This window comes from Lepisosteus platostomus, chromosome 5 (assembly GCF_059453375.1).
Source record: "Lepisosteus platostomus isolate fLepPlt1 chromosome 5, fLepPlt1.hap1, whole genome shotgun sequence".
Classification (NCBI taxonomy): Eukaryota; Metazoa; Chordata; class Actinopteri; order Semionotiformes; family Lepisosteidae; genus Lepisosteus; species Lepisosteus platostomus.
In genome coordinates, this window is record NC_142615.1 from 21,355,365 (window position 1) to 21,381,492 (window position 26,128).

The 26,128-nt window shown below is 40.6% G+C and overlaps 4 non-coding genes across 4 annotated transcripts; 2 read left to right on the forward strand and 2 right to left on the reverse strand.

The window, feature by feature from the left end:
* Positions 1 to 2,636: 2,636 nt before the first annotated feature.
* Positions 2,637 to 2,718, reverse strand: trnal-uag (transfer RNA leucine (anticodon UAG)). Its single transcript has one exon. It is a non-coding gene; the product is annotated as a tRNA-Leu (tRNA).
* Positions 2,719 to 6,382: 3,664 nt separating this feature from the next.
* Positions 6,383 to 6,470, reverse strand: trnay-gua (transfer RNA tyrosine (anticodon GUA)). The gene is given in 2 exon segments: positions 6,383 to 6,418; positions 6,434 to 6,470. It is a non-coding gene; the product is annotated as a tRNA-Tyr (tRNA).
* Positions 6,471 to 19,353: 12,883 nt separating this feature from the next.
* Positions 19,354 to 19,436, forward strand: trnal-uaa (transfer RNA leucine (anticodon UAA)). Its single transcript has one exon. It is a non-coding gene; the product is annotated as a tRNA-Leu (tRNA).
* Positions 19,437 to 21,875: 2,439 nt separating this feature from the next.
* Positions 21,876 to 21,947, forward strand: trnaw-cca (transfer RNA tryptophan (anticodon CCA)). Its single transcript has one exon. It is a non-coding gene; the product is annotated as a tRNA-Trp (tRNA).
* The last annotated feature ends 4,181 nt before the right edge of the window (positions 21,948 to 26,128 follow it).

Sequence of the window (26,128 nt, forward strand, 5' to 3'; positions counted from 1 at the left end):
ACAGGAACTACAGGAGAGCACATATTTCAGCTTCTGAATGAATTTTTCGAAGAGAATGGCCTCGACTTGATAAAATGCGTCTGAGTTTGTACAGACAGTGCTAGAGCAATGACAAGCCGACATAACGGTGCAGTTGCACGAATTAGAGAGGTTGCTCCAGAAATTAATGTACGCATTACAACATCCACCGCGAGACCTTTGCCGTCAAGAAAATGCCTGACGATTTAATATCTGTTAGACTCTGTTGTGAATTGTATCAAGGCTCGAAAAATTAATTCACATCTCCTTTGCTCAACTAAATAGGCTCACCCCTCTCACTGAAATGGTGCTTTTTTATTAGTTGTTGTTAATGTTTTTTTTCTGTAAAATACTTTGAGAAGCCACCTTTAAAGGCACTATATCAAATAAAGTTCATTATTATAATATTTATTTCTGGGGTTCCTATGAGATGATGACTTGTAGGTGGTACTTGGATGCTTTGGTTGGATTAGGGGTGGTACTTGGTCCCAAAAGTTTGAGAACCACTGCTGTAGATACTTTATTGATCCCATGAGGGAAATTAATAAAGCTTATCCAGCTAGCTTTTATGTTTCACACTAAATTGCGATCTTGAAACCAAAATAATTAGAAATATGGAACACAACCGTTGTTCTCCAAGAAGGAAAGCTGTTTAACACTGACGTCACTCCTTTTTATTTAACCCAGATTGTGAAGACAACTCCACCCTATCAAAGGTAATTGTTGCACAAAAGTTGGAAAGCACACTCTGAATCCATCTGTACTGTATATTTGATTTCCGCGATCCGTTCAAGGCTGCTTGGTGCTTCGCAAGCAAGTCATTTCAGGGAAGAAACTCAGTTTAGAGAACTACTGGTGCATTTTCACTCATTGAATTTGATCTTTGTACTCTCTTTTCATTCTCAGCTATAATATTTCAAAATTACAGTTCGGATTTGTTGGAAAACTTCACAGGCATTATTAAGTTAGGACTGTACAATTGTATTTTAATATCTTGGTATATTTACCTTCATTTTAATATGGATGTAACCATAAATGTTGTACTTTTGTCGTACATTTTAACTGAGGACGCACGACGACTATTATACCTTATGATACATGCAAGACATCTGTAAACGAAGATGTAATTACAGTCAAATTGGCAATTAACAGAAAACCACAATTGTATAATATTATTTCTCTATGTCGATGATCAGTTGAAGGATTTGAAGAAACTATATATTATTCCTCGATATAGATGATCAGTTGAAGGATTTGAAGAAACAGCAGCGATAGCAGGTGATTTTGGTTTTGAACCCATCTTTACACCTCAATAATCCATTTGTCCTCGAAAAAAGAAAAGACAGGCATGTTTTGAGTCTCATAATGATCATCTTCTCGATCCAAAGAAACGTATAAATTCGATTCCTTCCGTAGTATTTTGGATTTTCTTACGAAGATCTCACGAAGTATTGCCAGGATCTATATTTAGCGTTCGGTAGCGATAACACTGCTGATATTGATTGAGTAGAAACCTATGATGTATTGACAACTTTATCTGAAGCGAGAAGTCCTAGAACGCTGCCTATGAAGTGTTAGGATTCATACCAAGATATACTTTTTGTTTTCAACCCAAAATGCTGCTATTGCATTAATCATTATATGAACTATACCAGTTTTGGTAGCTTCTCTGCATGATTTTTCAAAACTGAAACTAATTACAAAATTATTTAAGATCAACCATGACAAAAAATTATAAATCAGGACTAATATTAATATCAACTGATGTTACTACAGAAAAAAAGATTTAACTGAAATATTAATAAGACTATTTCTGATTATGTCACTTCTCTGCTTCAGCAAGGTCAATATAAGACTCTGAAAGTAGTAAAGCAAAACTGAACTCAAAATCATATTAGGAATTCTGAGCGATATCTCCATACAGGTAATCCAACAGAACGTTGAAATATTTGAATATCATCTCTCTGTATATTGCGCTGCTTTTAACCTAGAGTAAAACTATTGGATTGAAGGAATGCTAACCGCTGGGTTAAAATGTATAGTTGTTATTTGGAGAAATCTGTAAACTCGTGATCTTATATGTTTTAAAAGACAGCACAGGAAAAAACAGTGCTGATTATTTTCCGGAGACGGAGCACTGATGACCTATCTGAGCTAATCGATAAAACCCACCCAGTGGATACTCTAGCAGAACGTCAAAGAACATTCACCTTTGTATCCAAAGAAACCACAGGAACAACATCAGGTAGCACAATCAATTCCCCTTTTAAATCTTTCCTGTAAGGTATGCTATGTGAATTCATGAAGTTAATCCTCTGATCTCTTTTGAGCACGAACAAAGTATTTCTGATGGAGCGCTCTGTTCAAAGATAAGCTATTACCCCTGCCAATGATTCGGCGTGAAGAATTAAAAGTTTCACAGACAAAAGTGATCTTGGCAGATGTTGTTCCCTACATAAAGCTGAACATGCCAAAGAGAATTTTTGTTGAGAAAACAAAATATTTTTTCTGCCTTGATGTTTAGCCTGTCTTTTAGAAAGTCTATCTCTAAACACCTCCTGCAGCCTAACAAAAAGCACTTTTACTGGTCGTATTGCAGGTCTTAAAACACTAACATTTGGCAGCGGTGGGATTCGAACCCATGCCCCCAGAGAGACTGGAGCCTAAATCCAGCGCCTTAGACCACTCGGCCACACTACCTTCCTCCATGTCTGTCTTCCTCACATTCCTGGCTTGGACTGGGGGGCTTCAGCTCTTGTCGTCCGATCTAATGATATCATGACATGTGGAAGTGACTGCAACTTCATCTTCTGAGATGCTTTCAATAGCACAAACGCTACTTTCACCGACACAAACATAGCAATAATGAAAGAGGTGGGTTTCATCCTTTGTGCTGTTTCTAGGGGCGCAACTCTACGTCGATCTACTGACTTGAAGAGCAAAAATCAAAATCCTCTGCTATTACTGTTGCTTTTTTCATAGTTTCTTTAAATCCTTCATTTGAACATAGATTTTGAAGGATATTGATGATAATACCACATAAATTGTGGTTTTCTTGTGATCGCCAATTTTTTTCAAATACCAGCCTTTTTTACAGTTCCTTGCGTGTTTCACAAGGTATAATAGCCCCCCTCGCATCCTCAGCTAACATATTTTAAAATTACAATAGATTATACAGCATGCATGTTTACATTTATATTAAAATTAAAGTAAATATACCAGAATACATACAGTGCTAACCCAATAATTCTTGTCAGGTTCTCCAACAAATCTGCGTTGTTATTTTAACGTTTCAGCTGAGGGTGCAACAGGAGTATAAATGAATTTTCCCGCCAGCCGTTCAAAGACCAAATTCCATGAGTGAACATTATTTTCTCAGAAGTTGCCGGTATTGGACTTTGCCGGTGGTAATGAATTATATCCACAACTGTTGTAGTAGTTCCTTCTTGAAATTTGACACGTGCAAAGCACTCGTAATATCATAGGTGTTAAAGTTCGCTGAGTCTATTCGAGTCATGGTGTGTATCCCTGCCTATCATTGGGAGACGGGTAGCTTTTTTACACTCAGATTCCAATCTTCAATGCTTTGTGTGAGAGCTTACATAACTTTCATTTTCTCACATTTTCTGACGACTGTTCCAAAGGGGCACCCTGTCAATTCCAAATACTTTTCAAAAATCTGCCAGCATGTTTGATTATTGTCATTTCATTTCGAAAAAGTTCAATATTGATCATAACTAAAGAAAATAATGATCACGAACAAAAAAGGGATAAAGATGCGAGTCGATCTTGAATCACAGCTGGGTGACACGGTCTTCTGTTCTGATATGGTTGTACGAGAAACAGGAGGAATCGCCAATCTCCTATAGAACATGAGTTGAATCAGGAGTGAGACGTTTCGTATACTCGTGCATATGTCAACGCCTGACCTACATCGTAAAACTAACATTAAGTTGTCAGAGACATTCATTTATATACAAACAAGAGACAGACCAAGTAATAATTCTACATTAGTTCAGGTGGGTAAACCTGAACTAACTAACTAACTAATAAGCCTATTAATAATTCTACATTAACGTGTCCTACACTGATCAGACTAATTGACATGGTCTGATTCAGAGCCTGTGCAGTTCGTGCTAATTACAACAAGGACAGTTCTGAACCCTCATCACCGAACTGAGCACAAGTTCAGCTGTTCTCCAGTTTTGTTACGCATGGTTTTTCATTGCAATTGAGTTCAGAGCTGGAGCTGAACTCCAGACAGTACAGTGTTTTGGGTAAGTTGTCGAAATTCGCATGAGGCTGCAGACAACTTACCTAAAGTGTGTTCTATAGCTTTCAGGTGGAGTTCATTTATATAAAAGAATGTAAGTGGTATAAACGAAACAAGCCAGACGGCAGTCCAACCTACAGTATAATTTTCTGATGGAAGTCCTGACGCGTTATTCATTACGCCACTGACCCTGCTATTGTAGTGCTAAAATAAAACACGTTTTCTACATTTATATCTGTTTAAAAATCACTATCTAAAAAAGACAAAGGGTTTGTGTGTCGCGCTAAAATTCCGCTTCATTTCGAATGCAAATAAAAACCATTTTGTTCCAAGAAATCATAAATTTGTCACATCCTTCATACTACTAATAAGTATACGAATAAATACTCGGAAGAAGCCGGTCAGGTATTAGAGAGATTAAAAATCGGATCGGAGGATTTAGAGTCCAGACTGCAAACCAACAGCTGACACAGGTCTTTTATAGAACCGTTTTGATTTCCTCTACTTTGTCCCCGTGACGTCATTGTCCTGCTCGCAGCCGAGCCCGACACACATCTGGTTTCTGTCGCTGGGCGCACACACTGCGGTCCATGCGGGTCCTAATACCCCAGTACAATGACGGGGACACTAAACTGTAAACAGGTGCCGTCCTTCGGCTGAGACGTAAAACCGAGGTCCTGTGATCATTCAGGAGAATGGTGGTGGTGGAGGGGAGTCCCCATTACCTGTAAAGCGTATTGAGTGGAGTATCCAGAACAGCGCTATATAAGTGTAAGCAATAATGATGATGATGATTATTATTATTATTATAATGTAAAATGCAATAAAAAAAATCAAACTTTGATTCAAAATAGATTAATGTAAAAACTGATAAAGCTAATGCTTTTTTCAGGGCTATATCTACTTTTTTTTTTTTAACCGAAGTCTGTCGCGATTGTGAGAGTTAGAGAATGTCTTCCAGCGGGTGCCTTCATATCATGAGCGTCAGTCTCGCCCGTAGCTGCGAGAAGGTTAAAAGCGCACAAGTGATCTGTAGACGATGTTCGGGGAAGAAATAATTCTGTTTTCAGCAAAGGGAGTGAGAATGAGCTCAGCCCGGCTCCCAGCAGAATCCATTCTGGTTTGGTTACTGTTAGACTGTGCGTCTGAGGCTCTTTGGATCGCAACGTAAAAAAAACAATTGCTCACATCGTGTGACTTCCACGACAGGAAGGAAAGATATCACTTTAAAAAATCAGAACTGAAGATTTGGATCCTGGGCCTCAACTTAAAAATAAACAGAGTTTAACGACAGGAAATTGATTCCAGTTGTCAGATCACGTATACGCATACCTTAGCTTTGTGCAACAACCTGAAACTTTCAGGTACCATAAATAATATTGTTGCTAAACATATGCCATTCTAATTTGCAAGCGACCAGAATATAGAATACGAATTTTTGTATAAAAATGCATTAAGTCTTGTTCTACACCTGCATGCTTTGGAAGCGCTGGCCTAGCTGTATCAAAATATCAGATTGTGTTTCTGCAACATTTCGTGCATAGTACGCCATTTTATCTAAAACAGTCACAACGAGGGCTTTACATGCAGTCTGGGGTATTTTCCCCTTTTATATTTTTGCCACTTTATATCGAACCTGTTATACTCCCAGAAGTGCACAGTAGCTTGTACTTAATAAAAATGTACAATTCACCGCTGGTATAAACAGATGTGTGCCGTGTTTGCCTTTGTAAGCATTTGTTTAAAAAATAAGTTCACAATACGATAAAAACACAGAAAGCACAAACTTTATAATACAACGATACAAAATCAATACCAAATCATTATGCCAATTAAGTAACTATCCTTTGAAAACAGAGAACACCTTTATATCTACAAAAAACTTGACATTTGTATGTATTTTTGAATTACAAAGCAGACAGTGTAGTCCCTTAATTCAAAGATCAGATCTTGGCCAAAACAAGACAATCAGACGTGGGCTGAATTCGGAACAGGAACCTTTGCTTAGTCGATTATTGAGCTTTTGATCAATGTCTGAATAAAACACATTCGCTTTTTTAACTCTTTGATTAAATTACATGAAAAGCACCTTCCTTCGAGCCGGAATCGAACCAGCGACCTAAGGATTCCCTGTTAACTCCACTACAGTCCTCCGCTCTACCAACTGAGCTATCGAAGGGATGCTGTGGCATTGCTTTCTGGCACATACTGCCCAATGAAGTAAAATGTGAAATGGGTGATTTAAATCCTACTTCGACATCAAGTTTCCAACTCGTTTCCTTAGTCTCATTAACTTGAATTTAAGCCACAAACCAGGATTCTACTGTATAAACTTCCAGGGATATTACAAAATGTTTGATGGGGCATCAATCATTCCAGGCGGAAATTGATTCCTTTTTTTTCTCGAGGGATCATATTAAACATTTCATTAGTCTCGAGAGGAGGATCACCATGAGACACAAAACAAACAGTTTCTTTCTGTCTTTATTAGAAAGTAGCGTTTGTGCTACATTAATAATATTTTCAAATAAATAAAGAAGTTGTAAATTTTAAAAATTTATATTTGAATCGAAATGTGGTTTTGAGTTAAATATTAGCGTGTTCATGTAATTAGTTTGTGTTTGTCATTACTATATATAGTGCCATGTTACTAGAATTTGTAACTGAAGTTTAATAGTTGTGTTTTTTTATGATGGTTAGACATTTGTTGATTACAATATTGTATATAATGTATAATTCGAAATACATATTTTTCAGGTGTAAATAATTGTATATTTTAAGAATAAATTTCAAAAATAAATCATTGGCTTTATTTACTAGTTCCTACACCTATAAAAATCTTTCTTTGATGTATAATAGACCTTTAACTATATATGTATAATAGTCTTCTAAATTTATCTGTATAATAGAACTCCAACCATTTATGTATAATAAACATATAATCATAGATGTCTAATTGACGTATAACGATATACGTATATTAGAATTTCATTCTAGACCAGTTACAGAGCACATTTACACGTCTGGTATGCGTTTAATAGTCGTATATTCTACATCTTTTACCCACTGGGATGTGCCGATTTTAACTTGGCAAACCAAGATACACGTTTTCTAATGAAGCCTTAATTAAAAGACAGTTTGTTTCTCGAAAGCGTGTTATGTAAAATAAGAGAAAAACGAAAATATATGGATGGTAATCTTTCAAAGCTGAAGATTTTACTTTTGAAAAATTGACATTTTATGTGATGTATTCGCTGGTTTTAGAACTTTGCTGTACTTCCTGAATCATTTTCAGTATTATAAAGTGGGTGTAGATTTTTCTTTCAGGTTAGGACGACCGGGGTAAAGTTAGCTTGAAGTTCGAAAACGATTTTGGCACGCCTGTAGCGCTTTCACGAAACCTCTTAGAGTTACAAAAACACGTGCTTTGTGTATAAAATACATTGTGGATGCTTTCTCAGCCTTTACTTTTTCGTTTTTATGACATTTTTTTGACCAAGCACGAATATGCTTTTGTCCATATCTCCGCAATGGAAGCACAGAACGCCTTCAAACCAAAAGCATTTTAAAGACCACGACTTGTGGATATTTCCACAGCCTTTACATCAATCTATTGGTGAGCTGATTATCTTTTTTTAAACCTCCGGTTTTTCATCGATGCGTAATTACGCACGAACTGGAACCCGGGGGACCGCTGTGTGCACACGTTCACAAAGCGAGAAATACTGTTCAATACGGCTTCATGCGAAAAACCCGCCTATGACCATAGGAAGCAGAACAGCGCGGTCTCCAATTACCCAGACTGTAAGCACGGGAATAAAGCTTTGTTTGATTTCTGAAACCCTTCCTTTACGTCCTGTTTTCATTCAGGTAAGGGTCAACTATATTGAAAATACTACTGACAGCAGGAAGATTAAAATATTCTTTACTCAGCAGCTTATTAAAAACAGCTCCCATGATGTTCAAACCGATTTTTTACACAGAACACTGACACAGCTTTGTGTTCTGAATCTCTTTTTCTCTTGCTTTTATTTAATGTGGCACAATGCACTGGTTCACAAACCAATAGCATTTAAACCACAGCACCCACAATGCTGCAGGTAAGTGTTTTGCACACTAAGCAGGTCATCTGACTATTCCCAGCTTTGTTTTGGGTTATGGAACCTTTATTTTTTTATGATTTTCTGAAGATAACACTACAGGTGGGATGGGTGGGTTGTCTTCATGGCTCAATAGCATTGCAAATACAGCACCCACACTGCTGAAACCAAGTGTTTTACACACCAGACAGGCCCCCGAACCTCATACAACCTTAATGTGGCTGTGGCCCCTTTCTTTATTTTGTAATGAGTTTCTGAAGATAACACTACAGGTAATACACTGGGACGGGTGGGTCGTCTTCATGGCTCAATAGCATTTCAAATACAGCACCCACTCTGCTGAAACCAAGTGTTTTACACACCAGACAGGCCCCCAAACCTCATACAACCTTAATGTGGCTGTGGCCCCTTTCTTTATTTTGTAATGAGTTTCTGAAGATAACACTACAGGTAATACACTGGGACGGGTGGGTCGTCTTCATGGCTCAATAGCATTTCAAATACAGCACCCACTCTGCTGAAACCAAGTGTTTTACACACCAGACAGGCCCCCAAACCTCATACAACCTTACTGTGGCTGTGGCCCCTTTCTTTATTTTGTAATGATTTTCTGAAGATTACACTACAGGTAATACACTGGGACAGGTGGGTCATCTTCATGGCTCAATAGCATTTTAAATACAACAGCCACACTGCTGAAACCAGGTGTTTTACACACCAGACAGCCCCCAGAACCTTATACAACCTTGCTGTGGTTGTGGCCCCTTTCTTTATCTTTTTATGAGTTTTTCAATATGGCACCATTAGACAGGCGGTACATGGGGATAGTACATCGTGCTCTTCACGAGTCAATAGCTCTTCAAGCACAACAGCCACAGTGCTGCAACCAGGTGTTTTACACACCAGACAGCTCCCCTAACCTTATACAACCTCGCTTTGAGTTGTTTAACATTTCTTTCAAATCACTTGGGTTCATCAATCATTTGATCATTTTTCAGCGTGGAATAAACCTATTACTTGTTCCTTGGAGATTACCATCTGCTGATAAGATATGATCGCTATATTGACCATATACAATTTCTTGCATAAGGAATTCATATTTTGCATACACCGATCCCCCCAGAGTCCCAAGTGATTCTGGTTTTGAAAAGCTAAAGGACAATGAGCTTCACGATACCAGGGGGACAGTGGGTGGTCAAGTCTCCCCTAAACAATGGATCTTGTCAGATTATGATGTCAGTGCATTTAATAAATGTTGTTGAACTCTCTTTAGCCCAAATACAGAGGAGCCCAGACCCAGAATGTTACACATACTGACAGAGAGTGATCTCATTATGTGTGTTTGGATTTTAACAACTATTTTTATTGTTTGCTAGAACCAAAACAATCTATGTTAGACATTTTCATCTTCAGCCAAAAATACAAACCTGTGTAGGTAGTGTGGTGCAGGTTCTTGTCCCATCCTGCTCTTGGTCCAGGTTGGAGGGTTGCACCGATTCTGAATCTTGTTAGCTGGTATGGATGGGTTTGGGGGTGTTGATACCAGAGTGGTCCAGGAGGGGGATTCAGGTGTCTCGGGGGCATTCTTGTTTTTCTATGAGTTCAGGTTGATTCTGTTGGTTCTGTCATGAATCTCCCTCACGCAGGCAAGCTCTCCCGCATTCCCTCGAGCTCTGCCCATACCAAACATGCACATGTCAATCAGTCCTCTACTTAAACCCTCATCTGTCCCCCGGTCATTGCTCACGATTGAGATTCTCTCCCGGAGCTTACCTACTAACTACGCCTTTGCCTTACTATGACTTCTCCCCTGGACCTCGACCCCGCTTTTCCGACAACTGCTTTAGCCACTCGATTTTGTACCTTCGCCTGTTTTACGCTTTCTCGGATCCTGACCCCAGCCTGTCTCTTCATTTATGCCTCTGCCTACCGACGCAACTTCTACGCCTTCCCGGACTCGGGCCCCTGCCTGTTTACTCCGACTACGCCTGCGTCTCGTGCCAACCCTACCAAGGGCACCGCATTGGATCCCTATCCTCAGCAGTCAGCCCCTGCGTGACAGGTTCTGAGTGTCTTGGTTACATCCGTTTGTGTGTATAGATGAAAAAGCTATTGAAGAGCACCCCCACACCCCCCACCCGTCTCGGTGGAAGTTGCCATGTTCAAAAAATCCTAAAAAGATAATTAAAGTTGCACACAACAAAGCATGACTGTGAAAGGTCAGGAGGCCTGCCTAGTGAGCACAACACTCGATTACAGTAAAAAAAAACATTAAAAAATAAAGAAATGTTCCACAACTCAAAGCAAGGTTGTATAAGGTTAGGGGAAATGTCTGGTGTAAAACACCTGGTTGCAGCACTGTGGCTGTTGTGCTTGAAGAGCTATTGACTCGTGAATAGCACCCCCCAATCCCCATGTACCGCCTGTCTAATGGTGCCATATTGAAAAACTAAAATTCTTATTAAAAAAATAAATAAAGGGGCCACAACCACAGAAAGGTTGTATAAGGTTAGGGGACCTGTGTGGTGTGTAAAACACTTGGTTTCAGCAGTGTGGTTGTTGTATTTGAAATGCTATTGAGCCATGAAGACGACCCACCTATCGCACTGTGTTACCTGTAGTGTTATCTTCAGAAAATCATAAAAAAATAAAGAAAGGGGCCACAGCCACAGCAAGGTTGTATGAGGTTCTGGGGCCTGTTTGGTGTGTAAAACACTTAGTTTCAGCAGTGTGGGTGCTGTATTTGAAATGCTATTGAGCCATGAAGACGACCCACCTGTCCCAGTGTATTACCTGTAGTGTTATCTTCAGAAACTCATTACAAAATAAAGAAAGGAGCCACAGCCACAGTAAGGTTGTACGAGGTTCTGGGGCCTGTCTGGTGTGTAAAACACTTGGTTTCAGCAGTGTGGGTGCTGTATTTGAAATGCTATTGAGCCATGAAGACGACCCACCTGTCCCAGTGTATTACCTGTAGTGTAATCTTCAGAAAATCATAAAAAATTAAAGAAAGGGGCCACAGCCACAGCAAGGTTATATAAAGTTAGGGGGCCTGTCTGGTGTGTAAAACACTTGGTTTCAACAGTGTGGGTGCTGTATGTGAAATGCTATTGAGCCATGAAGATGACCCACCTATCCCAGTGTATTACCTGTAGTGTTATCTTCAGAAAATCCTAAAAAATATAAAGAAAGGTTCCACAACCCAAAACAAAGCTGGGAAAAGTCAAAGGACCTGCTTAGTGTGCAAAACACTTGCTGCATTGTGGGTGCTGTGGTTTAAATGCTATTGGTTTGTGAACAGAATACCCCTATCCCAGTGCATTGTGCCATATTAAATAAAAGCATGAGAAAAAGAGATTCAGAATGCAAAGCTGTGTCAGTGTTCTGTGTAAAAAATCGGTTTGAACATCATGGGAGCTGTTTTTAATAAGCTGCTGAGAAAAGAATATTTTAATCTTCCTGCTGTCAGTAGGATTGTGAATATAGTTGACCCTTACCTGAATGAAAACAGGGCGTAAAGGAAGGGTTTCAGAAATCAAACAAAGCTTTATGCCCGTGCTTACAGTCTGGGTAATGGGAGACTGCGCTGTTCTGCTTCCTATGGTCATACACGGGTTTTTCGCACGAAGCCGTATTGAACAGTATTTCTCGCGTTGTGAACGTGTGCACACAGCGGTCTCCCGGGTTCCAGTTCGTGCGTAATTACGCATCGATGAAAAACCGGAGGTGTAAAAAAAGATAATTAGCTCACTGATAGTTTGATGTAAAGAGTGTGGAAATATCCACAAGTCGTGGTCTTTAAAATGCATTTGGTTTGACGGCGTTCTGTGCTTCCATTGCGAAGATATGGACAAAAGAATATTCGTGCTTGGTCAAAAAAATGTCATAAAAACGAAAAAGTAAAGGCTGAGAAAGCATCCACAATGTATTTTATACACAAAACAAGCATTCTCGCAACTCTAAGAGGTTTCGTGAAAGCGCTACAGGCGTGCCAAAATCGTTTTCGAACTTCGAGCTAACTTTACCCCGGTAAGTTAGCTTGAAGTTCGAAAACGATTTTGGCACGCCTGTAGCGCTTTCACGAAACCTCTTAGAGTTACAAAAACACTTGCTTTGTGTATAAAATACATTGTGGATGATTTCTCAGCCTTTACTTTTTCGTTTTTATGACATTTTTTTGACCAAGCACGAATATGCTTTTGTCCATATCTCCGCAATGGAAGCACAGAACGCCTTCAAACCAAAAGCATTTTAAAGACCACGACTTGTGGATATTTCCACAGCCTTTACATCAATCTATCGGTGAGCTAATTATCTTTTTTTAAACCTCCGGTTTTTCATCGATGCGTAATTACGCACGAACTGGAACCCGGGGGACCGCTGTGTGCACACGTTCACAAAGCGAGAAATACTGTTCAATACGCTTCATGCGAAAAACCCGTATATGACCATAGGAAGCAGAACAGCGCGGTCTCCAATTACCCAGACTGTAAGCACGGGAATAAAGCTTTGTTTGATTTCTGAAACCCTTCCTTTACGTCCTGTTTTCGTTCAGGTAAGGGTCAACTATATTGAAAATACTACTGACAGCAGGAAGATTAAAATATTCTTTACTCAGCAGCTTATTAAAAACAGCTCCCATGATGTTCAAACCGATTTTTTACACAGAACACTGACACAGCTTTGTGTTCTGAATCTCTTTTTCTCTTGCTTTTATTTAATGTGGCACAATGCACTGGGATAGGGGTATTCTGTTCACAAACCAATAGCATTTAAACCACAGCAACCACAATGCTGCAGGTAAGTGTTTTGCACACTAAGCAGGTCATCTGACTATTCCAGGCTTTGTTTTGGGTTATGGAACCTTTATTTTTTTATGATTTTCTGAAGATAACACTACAGGTGGGATGGGTGGGTTGTCTTCATGGCTCAATAGCATTTCAAATACAGCACCCACACTGCTGAAACCAAGTGTTTTACACACCAGACAGGCCCCCGAACCTCATACAACCTTACTGTGGCTGTGGCCCCTTTCTTTATTTTGTAATGAGTTTCTGAAGATAACACTACAGGTAATACACTGGGACAGGTGGGTCGTCTTCATGGCTCAATAGCATTTCAAATACAGCACCCACACTGCTGAAACCAAGTGTTTTACACACCAGACAGGCCCCCTAACTTTATATAACCTTGCTGTGGCTGTGGCCCCTTTCTTTATTTTGTAATGAGTTTCTGAAGATAACACTACATGTAATACACTGGGACAGGTGGGTCATCTTCATGGCTCAATAGCATTTCAAATACAACAGCCACACTGCTGAAACCAGGTGTTTTACACACCAGACAGCCCCCAGAACCTTATACAACCTTGCTGTGGTTGTGGCCCCTTTCTTTATTTTTTTATGAGTTTTTCAATATGGCACCATTAGACAGGCGGTACATGGGGATAGTACATCGTGCTCTTCACGAGTCAATACCTCTTCAAGCACAACAGCCACAGTGCTGCATCCAGGTGTTTTACACACCAGACAGCTCCCCTAACCTTATACAACCTCGCTTTGAGTTGTTTAACATTTCTTTCAAATCACTTGGGTTCATCAATCATTTGATAATCTTTCAGCGTGGAATAAACCTAATACTTGTTCCTTGGAGATTACCATCTGCTGATAAGTTATGATCGCTATATTGACCATATACAATTTCTTGCATAAGGAATTCATATTTTGCATACACCGATCCCCCCGGAGTCCCAAGTGATTCTGGTTTGGAAAGCTAAAGGACAATGAGCTTCACGATACCAGGGGGACAGTGGGTGGTCAAGTCTCCCCTAAACAATGGATCTTGTCAGATTATGATGTCAGTGCATTTAATAAATGTTGTTGAACTCTCTTTAGCCCAAATACAGAGGAGCCCAGACCCAGAATGTTACACATACTGACAGAGAGTGATCTCATTATGTGTGTTTGGATTTTAACAACTATTTTTATTGTTTGCTATAACCAAAACAATCTATGTTAGACATTTTCATCTTCAGCCAAAAATACAAACCTGTGTACGTAGTGTGGTGCAGGTTCTTGTCCCATCCTGCTCTTGGTCCAGGTTGGAGGGTTGCACCGATTCTGAGTCTTGTTAGCTGGTATGGATGGGTTTGGGGGTGTTGATACCAGAGTGGTCCGGGGGGGGGGGTGCAGGTGTCTCGGGGGCATTCTTGTTTTTCTGTGAGTTCAGGTTGATTCTGTTGGTTTTGCCACGAATCTCCCTCACGCAGGCAAGCGCTCCCGCATTCCTACGAGCTCTCCCCGTACCAAACGTGCACGTGTCAATCAGTCCTCTGCTTAAACCCTCATCTGCCCCCGGTCATTGCTCACGATTGAGATTCTCTCCCGGAGCTTACGTACTAACTACACCTTTGCCTTACTACGACTTCTCCCCTGGACCTCGACCCCGCTTTTCCGACTACCGCTTTAGCCACTCGATTTTGTACCTTCGCCTGTTTTACGCTTTATCGGATCCTGACCCCAGCCTGTCTCTTCGTTTACGCCTCTGCCTTCTGAATCCACACCGACGCCTTCCCAGACTCCGACCCCTGCCAGTCCCTCGACTACACTTTCGCCTGTCGATTCTGTGCCTACGCCTGTGCTACATGTGGAAGACCGAGTCAAAAGGTCAGGACAGTGACTATGCGTGGGAAAGGTTTTCTGTTCGAACCTAAGACCACTGTCTTAGGTGCAAACTAAAGCCTGTGATTCCTCACACCCATTCAACCAGAGAAAATTGAAACAGATTGTAGGATGCCAAATGGCACCCCCCTGTCCTGTTTGTTTGACTTCTGACACTGCCCCTTTCCCTGTATGTTCCTTTGATATGTTAAAGTATTGCCTACTTTTAATGTATAAAAAAGGAAAGTATAACTTCAGTCCAGTGAGCATGTCTTGAGTGCTAGGGGAAACCCTTTCTCTGTGATATGCTCCCCTTCAGCTGATTGTATTAAAGTTCTCTGTTGACAATCTCCCAACCTGAGTGAAGACTGAGTTTTTTTCGACATACGCCTTCCCGGACTCGGACCCCTGCCTGTTTACTCCGACTACGCCTGCGTCTCGTGCCAACCCTACCAAGGGCACCGCATTGGATCCCTATCCTCAGCAGTCAGCCCCTGCGTGACAGGTTCTGAGTGTCTTGGTTACATCCGTTTGTGTGTATAGATGAAAAAGCTATTGAAGAGCACCCCGACACCCCCCACCCATCTCGGTGGAAGTTGCCATGTTCAAAAAATCCTAAAAAGATAATTAAAGTTTCACACAACAAAGCATGACTGTGAAAGGTCAGGAGGCCTGCCTAATGGTGGTGCTGGCCCCACTAGCACCTCTTCCAGCAGCAACCTTAGTTTTTCCCAGGAGGTCTCCCATCCAGGTACTGACCAGGCTCACACCTGCTTCAGTACTGAAGGCTGCTGATTATGGCCGGCAGCCATATCACCCTGCAACTCACAACTGGCAACCCACTGAAGCTAAGCAGGTGTGAGCCTGGTCAGTACCTGGATGGTAGACCTCCTGGGAAAAACTAAGGTTCCTGAGGGAAGAGGTGCTAGTGGGGCCAGCAGGGGGCGCTCACCCTGCGGTCCATGTGGGTCCTAATGCCCCAGTATAGTGACGGGGACACTATACTGTAAACAGGCGCCTTCCTTCGAATGAGATGTAAAACAGGTCCTGACTCTCTGTGGTCATTACAAATCCCATTACGTTTCTTGAAAAGAGTAGGGGTGTAACCCCGGCGTCCTGGCCAAATATCCCCATTGGCCCTTACCAATCATGGCCTCCTAATAATCCCCCTCTTTGAATTGGCTACATTTCTCTTCTCTCCTCCTCACTGATAGTGGTGAGTGTTCTGGTGCACTATGGCTGCCGTCGCATCATCCAGGTGGATGCTGCACATTGGTGGTGGTGGAGGGGAGTCCCCATTACCTGTAAAGCGCTTTGAGTGGAGTGTCCAGAAAAGCACTATATAAGTGTAAGCAATTATTATTATTATTATTATTAATGAGCACAACACTTGATTACAGTAAAAAAATCATTAAAAAATAAAGAAATGTTCCACAACTCAAAGCGAGGTTGTATAAGGTTAGGTGGAATGTCTGATGTAAAACACCTGGTTGCTGCACTGTGGTTGTTGTGCTTGAAGAGCTATTGACTCGTGAATAGCACCCTCCTATCACCATGTACCGCCTTGTCTAATGGTGCCATATTGAAAACATCATAAAAAATAAAGAAAAGGGACACAGCCACAGCAAGATTGTATAAGGTTAGGGGGCCTGTCTGGTGTGTAAAACACCTGGTTGCAGCACTGTGGCTGTTGTGCTTGAAGAGCTATTGACTCGTGAATACCACCCCCCTATTCCCATGTACCGGCTGTCTAATGGTGCCATATTGAAAAAATCATTACAAAATAAATAAAGGGGCCACAGCCACAGCAAGGTTGTATAAGGTTAGGGGGCCTGTCTGGTGTGTAAAACATATGGTTTCAGCAGTGTGGCTGTTGTATTTGAATTGCTATTGAGCCATGAAGAAGACCCACCTATCCCAATGTATTACCTGAAGTGTTACCTTCAGAAAATCATAAAAAAATAAAGAAAGGGGTCACAGCCACAGCAAGGTTGTATGAGGTTAGGGGGCCTGTCTGGTGTGTAAAACATATGGTTTAAGCAGTGTGGCTGTTGTATTTGAATTGCTATTGCAGGGGCAATGCTTGTTAATAAGACAGAATTAAGCGTTGGTATGCTGTCCTAAAGGAGGCCCCATCTCACCCTCCATCTCTGTGGTGCAGCCACAGAGAAAGTATTCATGCAGGCTGATTTAAGATGTTTTCTTTTGATAAGGAACAAGCTCCCAGACGGGGATGCACTTAGCTAAGCCTGGCTATCATGATCAATGGTCATCCATTGGCGCCTATCAGTCTAGAGAGTGCCGAATGGACATCTGGACTGCATTCCTAAGTATCAAGAGTAAGTGACTTATATCTCATCTTGACCAACCAATCAGGGACTGGCAGGGCGTGGTAATACCATGTGGGTCTCCAATGCCCACCGAACTCTCAACCAATCAGCCCACACCTGGGTCTTGGTCAAAAAGGGTGCGCAAGCTCAGATCGGGGCTCTCCTTGGCCATTTTCGTGCATCCTCAGAGACAATCACGTGACAACTGCTGTTGTCTGCAAAAGGACTTGGACTTTGTTCTAAGCGCAAGGCCGAGGATCCCGTACGTACTCAGAATTCTACCAACGTGAATGCTCCGCTTGATCAACGGCAGCCTACAGTTGGACCCTCGTCGACAACCTGAATAGCTTATTCAGAAGCAGCGCTGGACCGGGAACTAACCAGTTTCTTCCCAGGCAAAAGAGTGACTTGTGAGGACTCGCGGTCATACTCTGTGCATAGAGACTTTCTACTAGCCAGCCGGACTGCTGGTAGATCCCCTCGGAGCAACGACTGCCCTGCGCGCCGCAGTCAGATTTCTCCGCCCGTCCTACTCCGAGCTGCACCTTGACTGGTTGGTTTGGTGTTCGTGCCGGGAGATTCCAAATCCATACACAGTGGAAAAGTAAACCCCATGTTCTACATTGCTTCTCGAGAATTCAATTGTACCTCAACACAAGTTGTTATCAATTTAATTCATGAGTAATGTATTTACTTCCGAGTTTAGAGTAACAGTGGGTAATAACACTGGTTAGCGATTTGGTAACCGAACGATATATATTGAAATATATTCTCTGTTGTGTATCTCTTTGTGTTTGCATCTCTTCGAGATTAAGTACCTTGTATATTGATAACCCTCACAGTAAGGTCTGCTGCTCGTATCCAGGCAGACTAGTATATCTTTGGTGCACAATTTATATTAATACATGTATCTCGTGTATTGAACCCGTGTGTGTGCGTTGTTAGTTGTTCTGACGATTGATTTTCTAAAAGCTACAACGAACAACCTCGTGATTACTGTTACAATTAATAATTGTCTAAGTAAACCCATCAAACCACTACACTATTGAGCCATGAAGAAGACCCACCTGTTCCAGTGTATTACCTGTAGTGTTATCTTCAGAAGTTCATAAAATATAAAGGTTCCACAACCCAAAACAAAGCTGGGAAAAGTCAGAAGACCTGCTTAGTGTGCAAAACACTTACTTGCAGCATTCTGGGTGCTGTGATTTAAATGCTATTGGTTTGTGAACAGAATACCCCTATCCCAGTGCATTGTGCCATATTAAATAAAAGCATGAGAAAAAGAGATTCAGAACGCAAAGCTGTGTCAGTGTTCTGTGTAAAAAATCGGTTTGAACATCATGGGAGCTGTTTTTAATGAGCTGCTGAGTAAAGAATATTTTAATCTTCCTGCTGTCAGTAGTATTGTCAATATAGTTGACCCTTACCTGAATGAAAACAGGGCGTAAAGGAAGGGTTTCAGAAATCAAACAAAGCTTTATTCCTGTGCTTACAGTCTGGGTAATTGGAGACTGCGCTGTTCTGCTTCCTATGGTCATATACGGGTTATTCGCACAAAGCTGTATTGAACAGTATTTCTCACGTTGTGAACGTCTGTACACAGTGGTCCTCCGGGTTCCAGTAAGTGCGTAATTACGCATCGATGAAAAACCGGAGGTTTAAAAAAAGATAATTAGCCCACTGATAGTTTGATGTAGAGGCTGTGGAAATATCCACAAGTCTTGGTCTTTAAAATGCATTTGGTTTGACGGCGTTCTGTGCTTCCATTGTGAAGATATGGACAAAAGAATATTCGTGCTCGGTCAAAAAAATGTCATAAAAACGAAAAAGTAAAGGCTGAGAAAGCATTCACAATGTATTTTATACACAAAGGAAGTATTCTCGCAACTCTAAGAGGTTTCGTGGTTTAATTTTTTTTAATTACTGAATCATATTTAAATGTTAAACAACTGAAAAGCATATTGCTGTAGACCAGGATGGCCGAGTGGTTAAGGCGTTGGACTTAAGATCCAATGGACAAATGTCCACGTGGGTTCAATCCCCACTCCTGGTAGTGTAATAAGTTTTAAGTGACAGAACACTTTGATGATTTACACTCTATTTAAATATGAATTTACTAAATTTCAGTTCAGTTCTCTTTACTCCCACTCCCTGGCATAACTGAGCTCTCACTATCGCATACTGAAGGCTTTACATGCATTAGCTGTGATACAGCTCCCAATAAAGACGGAATCAAACAGTTTGTTCTGTCTCTCATGGTGATCCTCTTCTCGATCCAAATGAAATGTTTAATATGATGCGTCGAGAAAAAAAAAGGAGTGAATTTCCGCCTGTAATGATTGATGCCCCATCAAACATTTTGTAACATCCCCGGAAGATTATACAGTAGAATCCTGGTTTGTGGCTTAAATTCAAGGTAAACAAGACCAAGGAAACGAGTTGGAAACTTGATGTCGAACTGGAATTTAAGTACCCGGAATATTTCACTACATTGGGCAATATGTGCCAGAGAGGAGCACTTTAAATCCCTTCGATAGCTCAGTTGGTAGCACGGCTGACTGTATTAGAAACAGTTAGGAATCCTTAAGTTGCTGTTTCAACTACAGCTCGAAGAAAGGTGCTTTTGTGAACTTTAATTAAATAGTTAAAATAGCGAATCTTTTTCACTCAGACGTTGATCAAAAGCTCAATAAACGATGAAGCAGAGGCTGTTGTTCCGAATTCAGCTAACATCTGGTTTGTTTTGGCAAATGTCTTATCTGTGAATTAAGGGACTATGCTGTCTGATTTGTAATTCAAAAGTAGATACAAATGTCACTGTTTTCAAAGGATAGGTACTTAATTGGCTTTATGATTTGGTATTGATTTTGTATCATTATATTATTACGTTTGTGCTTTCTGTGTTTTTTATCGTATTGTGAACTTATTTTTTAAACAAATGCTTACAAAGGCAAACACAGCACACATCTGTTTATACCAGCGGTGAATTGTACATTTTTATTAAGTACAATCTACTGTATTTTTAGAAATAAATGGCATACTGTGCACGATATGTTGCAGAAACACAACCTGATATTTTCATAATTATTATTTTAATCATTTAACAAGTATGAGGTCCCGGATCCAAATCTTCAGTTCTGATTTTTTTTAAAGTGATATCTTCTCTTCCTCTTGTGGAAATCACAAGATGTGAGCAAATGTTTTTTGTTCTTTTTTTTTCACGTTGCGATTTAAAGAGCCTCAGACGCACAGTCTGATAGTAACCAAACCAGAATGGATTCTGCTGGGAGCCGGACTGAGCTCATTCTCACTCCCTGTGCTGAAAACAGAATTATCTCTTCCCCGAACATCGTCTACAGCTGCTAGATATTGCTCTGTGTCCTACTGCTCCAGCAAGTCCTTTGACCAAAGACAGATCACTTGTGTGCTTTTAAACTTCTTGCCACTACAGGCTCTTTGATGGCTCATGCTGATCGTCCTGTGGATCCAAAAGAAAATATTAAAGCTGATACTGATATTTTCGATTGTAATTTGCATCTAGCTACAACGCCCCTGGAAAAGATAATTTATTAGTTGCGTGCAATCGGAATCTTTTACTTTATGTATGGTAGTGGAAATAGTTTTAAAAATGTTTTCTAAAGAAGATTGTATTGCCAGGACCTGCCTTTAGGGCTCACTAGCGATGACGCTGTTGATATAGATGGAGAAGAAATGTAAGATGAATTGATGATCTAAGCTAAAATAGCCCTAACACGCCTGCTGTAACAGTGTTTGTATTCATAGCAAGTAATATTCTTTTTCAAACCCGAACGTTCCTTTTGCATTGTGTTATGTAACCATTAGCGGTTTCGGTAGCTTCTGAAGAGCGCACTTTTCCAAACTGAAGCCTATAAGAACATTATTCAAGATGCACCATGGCCCAGAATCGTGCATCGGGACTAGGATTAACATCAATTGAAAGTACTCCCAAATAAAATATTTGACCGAAAAATTAAAAGAGTAGGCAAGTATTAAAAAAAAAACCATAACTTCTTGACTTCCAATCTCTTTCCTGGTTCAGGCCATGTAAAATGACATATTCAGTGGACTCATGCCGAGGTTGTGAGTTTAAGCCTCACCTGCAGCAGCCTGGTTTTCTGTCTTGACAGGTAAACAGTGTTTTTTGTTATTTGCTAAATGGAGAGAGGATTCTGTGTTAATTGTGCTCCTCCTGGGAGAGGTCAAGATGAGACGTTCACGAGGCTGGTGGTAAATATCCTGTCCAGGAATATCGGGGCTGTAGGGGGTCAGATCTATAGATGTAGTAAACACATCAGTGGAGACGGTGTGTCTGCTCTCTGTGAGAGAGCCGGGCGGAAAGAATATTCTGTGGTCTGGGAAGAAGAGTCTCTCGTTGGAAGAGCGGCGCTCCTCACAGGAGAGAATGAAAAAAAATCTTTTTCAGGGATGCTGATTGTTCTCTTTGGGGGAATTAAAAGCACTTGTGGCGAGTGACCTCGTGGCGCAATGGTAGCGCGTCTGACTCCAGATCAGAAGGTTGCGTGTTCAAATCACGTCGAGGTCAGCTGAGGAGTTTGCAGGCGCTGCTGGTGCCGAACCCGGAAATTACACCACGCAGTCGGGTTTTATCTGTACACCACATAGGTAATCTGAACGAAGTAACAGCGCAGTACAAGACACCCAATCAGGAGCTTATGCAGCGAATCATCATGAACACGACAAGAGAAAAGGCACATTGCATATCCGCGAAACATCACGCCCGGCTTTAGAGACAGTGACATCAGAGAATGGAAGCTTCAGACCCCTTTTTTGTTACAGGTTCAAGCAAACCTGAAAGTTAGGGAGTGTTTGGTCTCTTTTGTTTGAAAAAGTGTCTGAAGCCTGTAATTATAATTTGCCCTTTTTTAATTGTGGTTGAAATCCACTCCCATGTACCAAGACCTTACAGTATATTCATGTTTACTTAAATGACTAACGCCATTGGACATTAGTTGGTGTTTTTTTTTTTGTAACGATTTGCTATTTCATGTAGGAAAGAAAGGAACCCAGACCCAACGTTTGCTTTCAGGTGCGGTTCATTTACATAACGGACATCTATTTCTGAGGAGCCTGATTTAAATCACACAACCCCGGTAGAAGTCGAATCGACAATCTAATAAACCGAAATCAGACGCGTTATCCATTAAACCACCAGCCCGTCACGTAAATGAATTGCACCATGGTGAGTTCAGCGCCGCTCCTAGTAATACTCCACCCCCATCTTAAATTTCTACGTGAGAAACGTGTTTTCTACATTTTTATCAGTTTTTAAAAATCATCACTTTTAAGCAGACAAAGCCTTTATGTGTCGCTCTGAATTTCTAATTGATTTAGAATTCCAAGAAAAAAGCGTTTTGTTCCACAACAGCGTGAAATGATCACGTCTTTCACTCTACTTCTCTCTTGTAGTAAAGCAGACCTTGCTGGGTGAGTATTTGTTCTGGTAAATTAGGTCACGGATCATGTTAACTCACTTCTGTTAAACACAACATTTCCTTATGCACGGGAGTGTCTTTGTACAGCTGTTATACAAAGGGCTGGTGGTCAGGGACGCGCTTCGGATTGTTTCGATGTAAACATAATCTCCGCTAAAAGCCCTCTTGAACTTTGCAGGAAATGTGCGTGAAACCATTTTCACGTGTGGAATTTTATCTTCAGCTGGCTGTAGTTAGAATGCCTTATACACCCGTTGTGTATCCTTAGCAAAAATGTTTTAAAATTATAACACAGAGTTGTCGGAGAACTCGACAATCATTATTAAATGAGCACAGTACAAATGTACATTGATATTTTTGTTGTATGTACTTTAATTTTAAAAGATATAAACATAACTGTGCTGATATGGATGTTCATTTGAAGGATTTGAGGAATCTATAAAAGATGTCAGAACAACAAAAGAAACATTTGGGCATCTGCATATTTGTAAAGATTAAAGAGCACCCTAAGTGTGAAGTTTGCACATACGAGAGAAGAAATCAGTTTCAATGCACGTCATTAAACTGATGGTGTGCTTATCAGTCGTGCATTAAACATATATAGCAGAGGATGGCTTTGATCCATTGATCTTTGGGTTATGGACCCAGGACGCTTCTGCTGCACCACTCAGCTATGTTTAACACAACTGCTTTTGCACCTGAGATGAAAAGTTTCAACGGTAAACGCAGACGTCACTGAGCACTTGGTCTTTTGTAGTACAAACCATCACACGCTGCTCTACATGGGCGTCTTCAAGATCGTTGAGAACCAAAGCTTCTGCCTTCCTGGTTACTGATTCTTTCTTCGTTAATTCCCAAATCTTCAATGAGAATCAGTGAAACGAAAACCAAACACATGTACACACTCGCGTCCTAGCATGAAAGAAAAATGATGGAAGCGTTTGAGAAATAACAAGAGTAGTCTGAACAGCTCCAGCCTATCAACTGCTCTACAAAGTGATCGCTATCTCCACACCCAGTTTATAACACTTAAAATGATTCAGGAAGCACAGCAAGGTTCTAAAAACAGCGGTTGAAAAGCATCTAGATACATAAAATGACAATTTCTCAAAAGTAAAATCTTCAGCTTTTAAATATTGTCATCCATATATTTTCGTTTTCCTCTTTTTTACATAAGACGCTTTCGAGAAATAGAGTGTCTTGTAATGAAGGCTGCATTAGAAAATGTGTATCTGAATTAAAATCGGGTTTATTACTTCTGCGTTTTTCAGCTTTCTTAGCGCTTGGGTCTCGATTCAGATATTGCAATGAAAGCAACAGGGGAGTAAGTTTTCCTTTTCTAAATCAAAGGTGATCTGCTCACAAGGAAGTATAAAAACTTCAGCGTTTACTTTTTGAAGACCGCAAATTGTCGAAACACTGTTGCTTCATAAGCTTATAAGTAACGTTTCTGAGCATGCATTGTATTACTCATGCTGTTATTAATAAAAAAAAAGCTTAAATTCACATAATGGAATTTGGACGGCTCAAAGTAGTCTATTTTTTGTACAACTTTACTTGCCCGCTGAGTAGAGTTTAAAGCAACTGCAGCAGAAGTAGCAGTAATAGCAACAGCATGGTTAGAGTGTCACAATACACTCTGAAATTATTGCGGCTTCAGATCGTTTTGTTCTGTTGAAGCTACCTACAGGCCCTGAACTGTTGACATTGGCTGTGATCTTCTTTTTTCAGGTTTCATGAAATTCTTCACATATTTGAAATATTCCATTCGGGTTCGCCTAATACACGGTGCAACCCGTACCTGCAGCAGAATGCTGTGGCACATGAAGCCGTTTTGTTTATCGGTTGTAAGGATTGAGGAGCGTACTACAAATCGAGCAAGCGAAAAGAAAATTAAACAGGAGTCACTTTTTGGATTGCTAATCCATTGTACTCTGCTCGTCTAGGTTCAAATCCCATCCTTGTCATGGTTAAGGCCTGAGACGTGTGTGTTTTTTCTAAACGGTGTTTTCATTTGTTTCCTTTTTTACTCCTGTACTAGAGCAGTAATATTTCTAGCGGTGGAAGAACATGGTATCACATGCTGACAGCAGGAACACGTGGCCACAAGCTGCAGTACATTGGTTTGGGAACAGCAATAACTTTCCTGTGGAGACAGGTGCGCCGGTATTAATACAGCGCTTTCGAGCGGAAAGAGTTACAAGAACTGACTTAAACTTACCAGTTATGTTCAATAGCTAAAAACACAAAACCAACCTCTTCAGTGGTTGAATCTAAATAACACAAGCCAATGCTGCCATCAAGGGAAAAAAAATCCTGAGTTATGTAGTTTGAGACTACATATCTGACTTTCAGTTTGAAGCGGTACAATGGATTCTAGGTCACATTCGTTCTTGATTCAGGATATATATGAGTGTGCTAATGGTTAGAACTGTGTTTACATGAGGTACAAACGGTAACATTTTCATTGCGAGAAGAAAGTCAGTCCGTGCGCATTTCTCAGCATGCACGTTGTCAGGAAAACTAAACCCACAGTGCCAGCAAACCTTTTGATAGCCTGTAGGTACTGCCATTGCAAATGTAACAGGTTGTTCATACACACAAATGACATCGTTGCTATCTCGTAATTAGGAGATAATTTGGTATTTATTAATTAAGATTTTTTTCCTGGGTGGCAAAAATGCGCTTCCGCAATAAATCATAGACTCTGCTTTCAAAATAGCTGCACCAGGCACTTGGACACAGATAAACACAGGGATTTAAAATTCAGGAATATGAATGGTCAACTGCTTACAGTTGGGTTTTTACGTTTTCTTATTTAGCGATTTGTGTATCAATCTTTTAACAATTCATTAAAATGCTAACAACATGTAAAATAAAAACAACAGCACCGTTAAATGAAGGGGAGACAGGTAGTTTTTTTTTTTTACAATCAGATTCCAATCTCTAATGCTGTGTGTGAGAGCTTAGGTAACTTTCCTTTTCTCACATTTTCTGACGACTATTCCAAAGGGGCACCCTGTCAACTCCTAATACTTTGTATGTTTGATTATTGTCGTTTTATTTAGAAAAAGTTCAATATTGATCATAACTTTAGAAAATTATGATCACGAATAAAAAAAGGGCTAAAGATGTGAGTTGCTCTTAAATCAGAGCCGGGTGACACGGGCTTCTGTTCTGATATGGTTGTACGAGAAGCAGGAGGAATCGCTTCTCTCCTATGGAGCATGAGCTGAATCAGGAGGGAGACATTTTGTATGCTCCTGCATAT